At 39.3% G+C, this 9,997-nt stretch overlaps 1 pseudogene; it reads left to right on the top strand.

Moving 5' to 3' along the window:
- Positions 1-438: 438 nt before the first annotated feature.
- LOC101432992 (WW domain-binding protein 11 pseudogene) lies at positions 439-2,380 on the top strand (annotated as a pseudogene).
- Positions 2,381-9,997: the final 7,617 nt, after the last annotated feature.

The raw sequence follows: 9,997 nt of genomic DNA, 5'->3' as shown, positions 1-9,997 counted from the left end.
TGAGTCAGTGTGGGTAGTTTCTGTGTTTCTAGGAAGTTGTCCATTTCATCTCAGTTGTATAATTTGTTAGCATGTAGGTGTTCATAGGGTCTTCTTTTTTTAAATTTTATTTTTAATTATCTTTTTTAAAGTTAATAGATTGCAAAAAATGTTACCTTAAAAAACATAAAAGGATCCCATATAGCCCACACCTCACTCCCCCACCCCCATCATTTTTAATTGTATTTTTCAAGAAACATAGATCACAAAAAATGTTACATTAAAAAATATGAGGTGGGAGGGGCATGAGGTTTCAAGATGGCAGTGGCTGAGGTCTGACCATGGGGCTGAGGTGAAGAACCCTATGAAGTAAAAGAGGCCAGAAATCACCGATACTCCACTTCTAGAAGTCCCAGGAATTCAGCAGAAGTGTTTTGTTTTAAAAAAAAAATGTAAACAAGTAAATGATACAGATTTTAAACATGGGACAGAGATCTACATCATCCACCAAGAGTGGAAAATTCATGAACCCCGCAGACCAGGCCCGAAAGGAAGCCCGGAAAAGAGAATTAAAGAAGAACAAAAAACAGCGCACGATGGTATGAGCGGCAGTTTTAAAAGATGAAGTATCCCAAGCAGATTATCTGGGACATGGAAAAATTGAATGAAATGGAATTTAACCCCGTGCAACAGCCACAGTTAAATGAGAAGGTGATGAAAGACAAACGTAAAAAGTTGCATGAAACCTTTGAATGTATTCTACGACTCTATGAGAAAGAGAATCTAGATATTTACAAAGAATTGACAAAGTTAGAAGTAGAATATGAACAGAAGAGGGCTCAACTTAGCCAATATTTTGATACTGTCAAGAATGCTCAGCATGTGGAAGTTGAAAGTATTCCTTTCTCAGATATTCCTCATGCTCCTTCCAACATCTTGATCCAGGACATTCCACTTCCTGGTGCCCAACCACTTTCCATCCTTAAGAAGACTTCAGCGTATGGACCTCCAACTTGGGCAGTTTCTATACTTCATTTTTTTGGACACGGTGTTCCACATTTGCCCTCTGGCAGAAAACTCTTGGTCCTCCTCTATGTCCACCTCCTCCTCAAGTCTTGCAGATGTATGGCTATAAAGTGGGCTTTGTCCTAGATCTTCTTCCTTATAGGAGAGATGAAGATATGTTATATAGTCCTGAACTTGCTCAGCAAGGTCATGATGATGATGTTTCCAGCACCAGTGAGGATGATGGCTATCCTGAGGACATGGATCAGGATAAGCATGACATCACTGATGACAGTGACACTGACAGATGAGATGGAGAAAGTGAGGGGGATGAATTTGTGCACCATGATGATAATGAGAGAGACAACAATGAAGGAAAAAGTCAGGTCTGAATGTATGATTCGCAGATATGCCTGGAAAGTCAAGGGAAAAAAAAGAACATGAAGGAACTGACTCCTCTTCAAGCCATGACGCTTCGAATGGCAGGTCAGGAAACCCCAGAGGAGGGATGAGAAGAGGAATTTTCAGAGGATGATGATGATGATGATTCTGATGATTCTGAAGCAGAAAAGCAGTCACAAAAACAGCATAAAGAAGAATCTTTTTCTGACGGCACATCTACAGTTTCTTCACAGCAGCAGAATCCTCCACAGTCTGTTCTTCCTTCTGAAATACAAGCACCTCCCATGCCTGGACCACCTTCTCTAGCACCACCACCTGCACCACCTTTATGGCCACCTAGACCACCTACTGGCCTTCCTCCTGGACCACTTCCAGGAGCTCCTCCATTCCTGAGGCCACCTGGAATGCCAGGACTCCGAGGACCTTTGCCTCGACTTTTAACTCCAGGACCACCACCAGGCCGACCCCCTAGCACTCCCCCAGGCCCATCTCCAGGTCTGCCTCCTGGCCCTCCTCCTCAGGCACCTCCACCAAGGCTACCTCCCCCTGCACCTGCACCTTCAGGTATCCCTCCACCTCATCCTGGCATGATGCACCCTCCTTTGGTGCCTCCACTTGGACCTGCCCATCCTAGGCTTTTCTCACCAGCACCGTTGCCCAACCCAGGGGTTTTAAGTGCCCCACCCAATTTGATTCAGTGACCCAAGGCAGATGATACCAGTGCAGCCACTGAGAAGAAAGCCACAGCAACCATCAGTGCCAAGCCACAGATCATTAATCCCAAGGCAAAATTACTCGATTTGTTCCCACTTCACTGAGGGTACATAGGGAGAATAAAGGGGCTACTGCTACTCCCCAAAGAAAGTCAAAGCATGATTCTACTCTGCCTCTTGCCAAAGCAACTCCCAAATCTGGTTCTTCTGTTCCTGTCTCAGTGCAGATTAATGATGACGTATATGAAGCTTTCATCAAAGAGATGGAAGGGCTGCTGTGAAAACTTTTGATACCATTACAGGCTTCTGTTCATTTCAGTGGTTCATGGAAAAAGAGGCTTTTGTTAAGAATAGGTGAAAGAGCTACTTCCACTGTAAGGGTGTTTTCTAAATGCAGTGCAAAGAATATCCTAAAGTTTACCCTTGGTCAGAATTTATTGCATATAAGAGAGGGCATTTCATTGAGAATATATTGATTATTGAAACAGTGCTGCTAACATCCATTCCCTTTCATATCATCATTTCCATCCCATTTCTTCTCCTCTCCAATTCTTTTGAAACATGTGAACAGGGGGATCTTAGTTACTTTTTTGTTTTCACTCTCTTTTCTTGTGTGCTGTGGACACTGGAGTAGAAATTCTGAGGAAATGGTTTGTTTTACCCCATCATGGCTTTTGTGTTTTGAGTTATTTTATGTATTTTCTTGTAAATATTTGGTAATATTTTACTTGTAGTGAAATGGATCACAATTTCCTAATACAAAGCAAGATTCATGGGAAGAAAACTTACAATTCTTTGATTAAACTTATTTCCCACTGACCTAAACTTTGAATGTTTCGTGGAAAATAAATAAATAAATGTTCTACACCACCAACAACAAAAAATGTAAGAGGTTACCATATACCCCACCCCTTCCACACCACTCCTCCCACATCAACAATTTCTTTCATCATTGAGGCACATTCATTGCATTTAGTGAATATATTTTGGAGCACTGCTGCATTACATGGATAATAATTTACTTTGTAGTTTACACTCTCCCTCAGTACATTCAGTGGGTTATGGCAGGATATATAATGTCCTGTATCTGTTCCTGCAATATTATTCAGGACAATTCCAAGTCCTAACAATGCCCCACATCACATCTCTTTTTCTCTCTCCCTGCCCTCAACAACTACCATGACCACTGTCTCCACATCAGTGATACAATTTCTTCCATTACTAGAGTCACAGTAGTTCTATAGTAGAATACCAGTAAGTTCACTCTAATCCATATTTTATTCTTCCATCCTGTGGACCCTGGGATGGTGATGTCCATTCCACCTATATATCGAGAGGGCGCTTACATCCCACATGGATTTTGGATGCAGTTCTGCTTGCAGTTGTAGTATCTTCCTAAGATATTTCTTATTTCTGTAGGATCAGTAATAATGTGACCCCTTTCATTTTTTGTTTAATTTTTTTGTGTATTCTTTTTAAATTGTCAATCTTGGTAAAATTTGTCATTTTTTAAATCTTCTCAGATTGTCTTTATTGCTTTTTTTGTTCTCAATTTCATTTATTTCTTCTCTAATATTTGTCATTTCTGCCTGATCTCTGGTCTGTTTCTCTGGGATTAGTTTGCTGTTTTTTTGTATGTGTTTTTTTGTTTTTGTTTTTTTTTAGTTTCTCCTGATGTTCAGTTAGGTCTTTTATTTTAGCTCTTTCTTCTTTTTAATGTAAGCATTTAGGGCCATGAATTTCCTTCTCAGCCCTGCCTTTGCTGCATCCCAGAGCTTTTGACAAATAGTGTTCTCATTTTTATTTAATTCAAGATATTTATAAATTCTTCTTGCAATTTCTTCTTTGACTCAATGACTGTTTAAGATTGTGTTGTATAACCTCCATATATCTATGAAATTTCCTGTTTCCACTTGTCCCTTATTGTTTTTCAGGATCATGTTTTATGACCAGAGAAATTGTTTTGTATAATTTTAACTTGAAAAAATTTTAAAACCTGTTTTGTGACCTCAAATATGCTCTATCCTGGAGAAACATCCATGAACACTTGAGAAGAATGTATATCCTAATGTTTTGGTATACAGTGTTCTGTATAGGTCTGTTAGGTCTAGTTTATAATCAGTCATATTATTTAAGTTATTTTTTTTCATATTGATCCTCTGTCCAGATATTCCATCCAATGATGAGAGTAGCATCTTGAATTCTCCAACTATTACAATAGATATGTCTATTTTTCTGTTCAGTTTGGTCAGTGTTTGCCTTATATATATTGTGGCACCTGGTTAGGTACATAAATATTTTTATTTCTCCTTGGTGCACTGCCTGTTTTATTAATATATAACATTGTTTTTCATCTCATAAAGTTTTACATTTAAAATATTTCCAATATTAGTGTAGATACTCTAGTATCTTTTCAAATACTATTTGCATGAAATATGTTTCCAACTTTTCACTTTCAGCCTACTTGTTTCCTTGCATCTAAAGTGAGTCTCTTGTAGACAGCATACAGATGACTCATATATTGTTTTCATCCATTCTGACATTCTGTGTCTTTTGATGTGGAGTTCAATCCATTAATATTCAATATTATTACTGTAAATGTTTTACTTACTTCATCCATTTTATCCTTTGGCTTTCCATTGTCATATCTTATGATTTTATTTCTTTTCATACTTTTATTTACCCTTACTAATGATCTTCATTTTTATAGTCTTCTCCAAGTCTCTCTCTCATGTCTTTTCTTTTTAAGCTGCAGCAGTTACATCAATAATCCTTTTAAGGCTTGTCTCTTGATGAACTTTCTCAATTTTCTTTTATTTTTGAAAACTTTAAACTCAATGTCATTTTTCAAGGACAGTTTTATGGATAAAGAATACTTGTCATTCATGTTTTTTATTTAGTATCTTAAAAATATAATACCACTGCCTTCTTACTTCCGTGGTTTCTGAGGAGAAATCTGATCTGAATCTTTTTGGACATCCATTGTATTATGGATCACTTTTACTCACTGGTTTCAGAATTCTCTGACATTCTGAATGGTGTGTATCAAGGAGCAGGTTTATTCAAAGTTATTCTGTTTGTAGTACATTGTCATTCTTGGATATTAATATTTATATCTTTCATAATGGTTGGAAAATTTTTCCATTATTTCCTCAAGTATTCTTTCTGAAGTTTTCCATTCTCTTTGTCTTCTGGAGCACCCTTATGACAAGTTTGTGCACTTTGTGCTGTCATTCAATTCCCTAAGGCCCTGTTCAAGGCTCTCCCCCATTTTCTCTGTCTATTCTTCTGTTTTTCAAGTTCAGATGTTGTGTCATCTAATTTGCTTATCCAGTCTTCTGTCATTTCAAATCAGCTTTCAAATGATTCTAATATATTTTAATCTCATCTTTTGTCTTTTTTCCCATAAGATCTATTGCTTTACATTGAAAATGTTCAAATTCTTCTTATGTCCAATCACTATCTTCTTAATATCCTTTTTTCTTTATTCTTATTTTCCTTCAACTCCTGGAATTGAGTTAGGAGATTAGTTTGAACATCACTGATTAGCTGTTTTAATACTGCATCCCATCAAGGTTTTTTAGTTTATTCATTTGGCTAAGTCATATATTCCTGTTTCTTAATATTATTTGTAATTTTTCACTGATATCTAGGCATCTGATTATGTTGTTGAGTTTACTGTGGTGTTCAATTTCTCACTTTCATCTAGGATTTTATCATTAAATGGTTTTGTTTTAAGTTTCTTCTTTTATTTTTGGTTCAACTTGTTCTGAATATTTAAAATTGTCCTATTTGTATTATCAAAACAGGTCCAGAGACCCATTAATAAGGTGAAAACCAGATCCAAGGGGGCCTGGGGATAGGGACAGGAAAAAGACAAAAGTCTTTTTTTCCCTTCCAGCCTGCCTATTTATGGCACTCTTCCTTGAATATTTCTGCCCCTTTGTCTCTCTTCTCCAGTCCCTTCTGGATAATGCATGTGGTCACTCCGCTGGTCTACAGATCACCATACCTACTGCTTTAGACAGCTCTTCTTCTGCTGTTTGTGTAAAAGAAGTGAGCCCTGCCTTCCCACCCTGTCACCATCTTCCTGAAATTCATATATAAGTTTTGCTTACTAAGTGGGGCACACTAGTAAGAACAACAAAACCAGCACACAGAATGGTGCACAGAGAGGGAGCACATGCTGCCTTTCCAATATGCTATGCATGCTTTGGGATCAATTAACTGCTGCCATATATATAGACCCAATAGCACTCAGTATGAAACAAAGGATTTCACTTCAGCTCCTGCAATTGTTAAGCAGAACACCTCCAGATACCCACACTCATGGGACAAATGCACTGACATTATAGAGAAACAAAACTGTTTGAAATTTAATGGCTTTGGCACTAAATATAAACCAAGGATTAAGTTAATCTTGCCTATATAGGGCACACTAAGACAGAAGGACTTAAAATGAGAGGTCATATAGCAGGCCCTGCTAACTTAAATATCTAATTAATATAAATATTTGATTGAGGTGCCATAATATTGTAATTTCTGTTCTCAAAGAAGTGAGTTTCCCCTGAAATTTTAATTTTATGTGTTTGCCCTCATGACACTGATTCAAAACTGGAGGCACTCAGGTAAGCTTATACTTACCAGTCAAAGAAGTGCTGTACATATGTTAGTGTCTCAGGCCAGGTGAAAAACATTCATATGAAAACTTCAGAAAGAAGTGTCTTTGCTCTCTAAAACAGACCCAATATATTATAAGACATCTTTACTGATATCTATTGAGCCTAGTGATATTTGAAGTTTATGCCTACATTTAATTCTCTTGCAGGCCTGATCAACCTGCTTGGAGATTTTTGGTCATGACTTGGTCTGATTTGCCTCAGACCAAATACCTCTTTATTTGCACATCACCTGAAAGCATGACCCATTAGACTAAGTTTGGGTAGCCTGTATTTCTCACTCAGGTCCTAAAATATCAAGGGTGTGGAGTTGAGGAGATTTGTACCTGATACAAACCTATGTATAATTTTACAGTTCTGACCATAGGCAATTACAAAGGCTTTACTGGCAGACCACATAGAGGAAAAGCTGCCCTCCCATGCAGACTTGGTGCACAGCCAGTGATTGCAGTCTCTGAAGGGAGGTGTAGTCAAAGACTCAGTATCCCTTGCCTGGTCTTGCTCTTATACATATATGCATTCCTAGGGGAGATGCTTCTATTTGGAGGTCACCCTTGCAGGGGTCAAAATCAGGGCCTTCTGAATCAGGTTCATCAGCTGAGATCTCCCTCTCTGGGAGGCAAGAGGAGAACTTGTGAATACTTTTTCTCTCCAACTCAGTACTAAGCACATTTCCACTACTAGACACCTAACCCTCCCAGCCTATGGGTCCATAAAACTGCAGGATACTTTTGTTTGGGACACCATCAACAATGAAAGATACTCATGTCAGTGTCGATCAAGTCCTCTCCTAGTGGTACCATTGAATGGGGAAAAGGAAAAGCTTATAGGTGCCCTCTTTACTTTCTTTATGCTCTTGTTTATGCTAACACAGTAGGTGATTAAAGGTTTCAGTGTTTTCTCCCATTTTGGATTTGACTTTTAATCTGTTACCTTTTAAAACTGGCATCTCAGGTCAGCTCTGGCTCAAATTTCAAAACTGAAATATGTTTTTTAAAAATTAACTCTCATTTTCCAAAATGAAACTTATTTTTAATTCATTTGAATTTATATGGTCTGGGTGCAGAAATAAAATAAGAGACCACTGCAACAGAAAAACGGACACAGCTACAAACACACTCAGATACAAGTATTTAATAAACAGAGATAGTGTGTGGTAATACAATAAAAAAACATATGCTTTTCTTTCTTTTGGATTTTTTTCTTCTTCTTTGTTTTCTTTTAAATGTTACATTCAAAAAATATGAAGTCCCCATATACACCCCACTGTACCTACCCCCCCCCTCCCACATCAACAACCTCTTCCACCACCACAGCATGTCCATTGAACCTGGAAAATACATTCTGGAGCACCACTGCACCACACAGACAGTGGTCCACACTGTAGTCCACACTCTCCCCAAGTCCACCCAGTGGGCCATGACAGGAAACACAACATCCAGCATCCATCCCTGCAGCACCACCCAGGACAACTCCAAATCCTGAAAATGCCCCCACACCATATCTCTTCTTCCATCTCTCTACCATCAGGAGCCACTGTGGCCACCCTCTCCACATCACTACTACAATTTCTTCCCTTACTAATCACAATAGTTCCCCAGCAAAACACCAATAATTGCACTCTAATCCATACTCTATTCCTCCACCCTGTGGAGGCCACCCTGCAATGGCGATGTCCAGTCCCCTTCTACACCAAGAGGGGGCTTAGATTCCACATGGATGATGGATACAATTCTCCTGCTGCAGCTGTAGGCACTCTTGGCTCCCTGGTGTGGTGGTTGACCCTCTTCACCTCCCTGTCAGCTGGCCAGGGTAAGTCCGAGAAACCAGAGGGTAGGAGCCAAAAGTCTGCTGAGGCCCAGGGCCTGGCCATCACATGGACAGTTCAGAGATTCAGGTCCCCTGAGTATACACCAACCGAAAGGTCAACCACAAGTCTGGTAAAAGTAACAGAAGAGGCGTGTGTAGAAAGGTTATATCTGAGTTCAACTCCATCACACTCAGGAACACAAACTCCGAAGTAGGGCCAACTGACATGGCCCTGAACTCCAGAGCCATCTGCCATGACCATAGAACCTGTGTGTCTCTGCAGCCCTCAGGAGAACCAGCACCTGAGTTTCCACTACCTTGGCTGTCTCTGGTACCTGCTGAGGCGTGCATAAGCATCACCCCTCTGATGACCTCCCAACTCTTTCTTGGAGACTTATAGCCATATAAACTCACTTGTCCTTTCCACTTCCCCCTTTTATTCAAAGTCAAAGAGCTGTTTTGGACACCTGATATTACATGTAGACTGAGATATTCTGCCGGTCTGAGTTAACCTTTTTATTCAAGGTCTGTTTCTAGTTACATCATTAGCTGGTGCTTGGTAGTAATCCCTTGGCACCAGGGAGGCTCAACCCTGGGAGTCATGTCCCACACTGGGGAGAAGACAATGCATCTACATGCTGAGTTTGGCTTAGAGAGTGGCCACATTTAAGCCACATGGAGGCTCTCAGGAGATAACTCTTAGGCATCCCACAGCTCTAGGCCTAGTTCATATTTCAGGCACACAGGCTCATAATCAAAGCCACCAGTATCAAGGGCTCATCATTGGGCTATCCATTTTTGTTAGTCTTTCCCATTGCACTTGGGGGATTGTTGCTGTTCCATTGGGGAATGTGCTAGAGCTCCCCCGGCCAGGAACTCAGCACACTCTCATCTGTGATTTCAACTGAAATCACTATGAATATATCCAGACATTTCTATGTACCCTGTATACGTGCCCTGGAGAACTCCCTCCCAACTGTGTGCCCCCTACCAATAACACCCCACACAAGTGTTCCTCCCCTGCCATAGGTGAACCTCTCTGTAGTCTAAAACTTCTTCAAAAAGGAAGCCCAATATATTGCCAGGTTCCATTAATAGTAAAATGGAATATAGTGATGAGTTTAAAATTTAGATATAGAATACATAGTAATTTAGAAAAATTTAAAAAAGGGAAAATAAATTGGGGTATCAAAAAAAATGAAAAAATGAAAAATCTTTGTTTTTAACATTTTGCCTTTCATCGCTGCTATAGGGGTTGCCCTGTATGTACAGTGGCAAGGAAATTTCTTCCATTTCTTCCTCAGTGCCTACCCTCTTTCTTTCTTTTTTTTTTTTCTAATTATTAAGTTTGTCTTCATGTAAGTTTTGGATCACAGTAATTTATATATACAATATATGGTACTCTCACAT

This window comes from Dasypus novemcinctus, chromosome 11 (assembly GCF_030445035.2).
Source record: "Dasypus novemcinctus isolate mDasNov1 chromosome 11, mDasNov1.1.hap2, whole genome shotgun sequence".
NCBI lineage: Eukaryota > Metazoa > Chordata > Mammalia > Cingulata > Dasypodidae > Dasypus > Dasypus novemcinctus.
The sequence above is the reverse complement of the archived record's forward strand: the minus strand, read 5'-3'. Positions and strand labels throughout refer to the sequence as shown.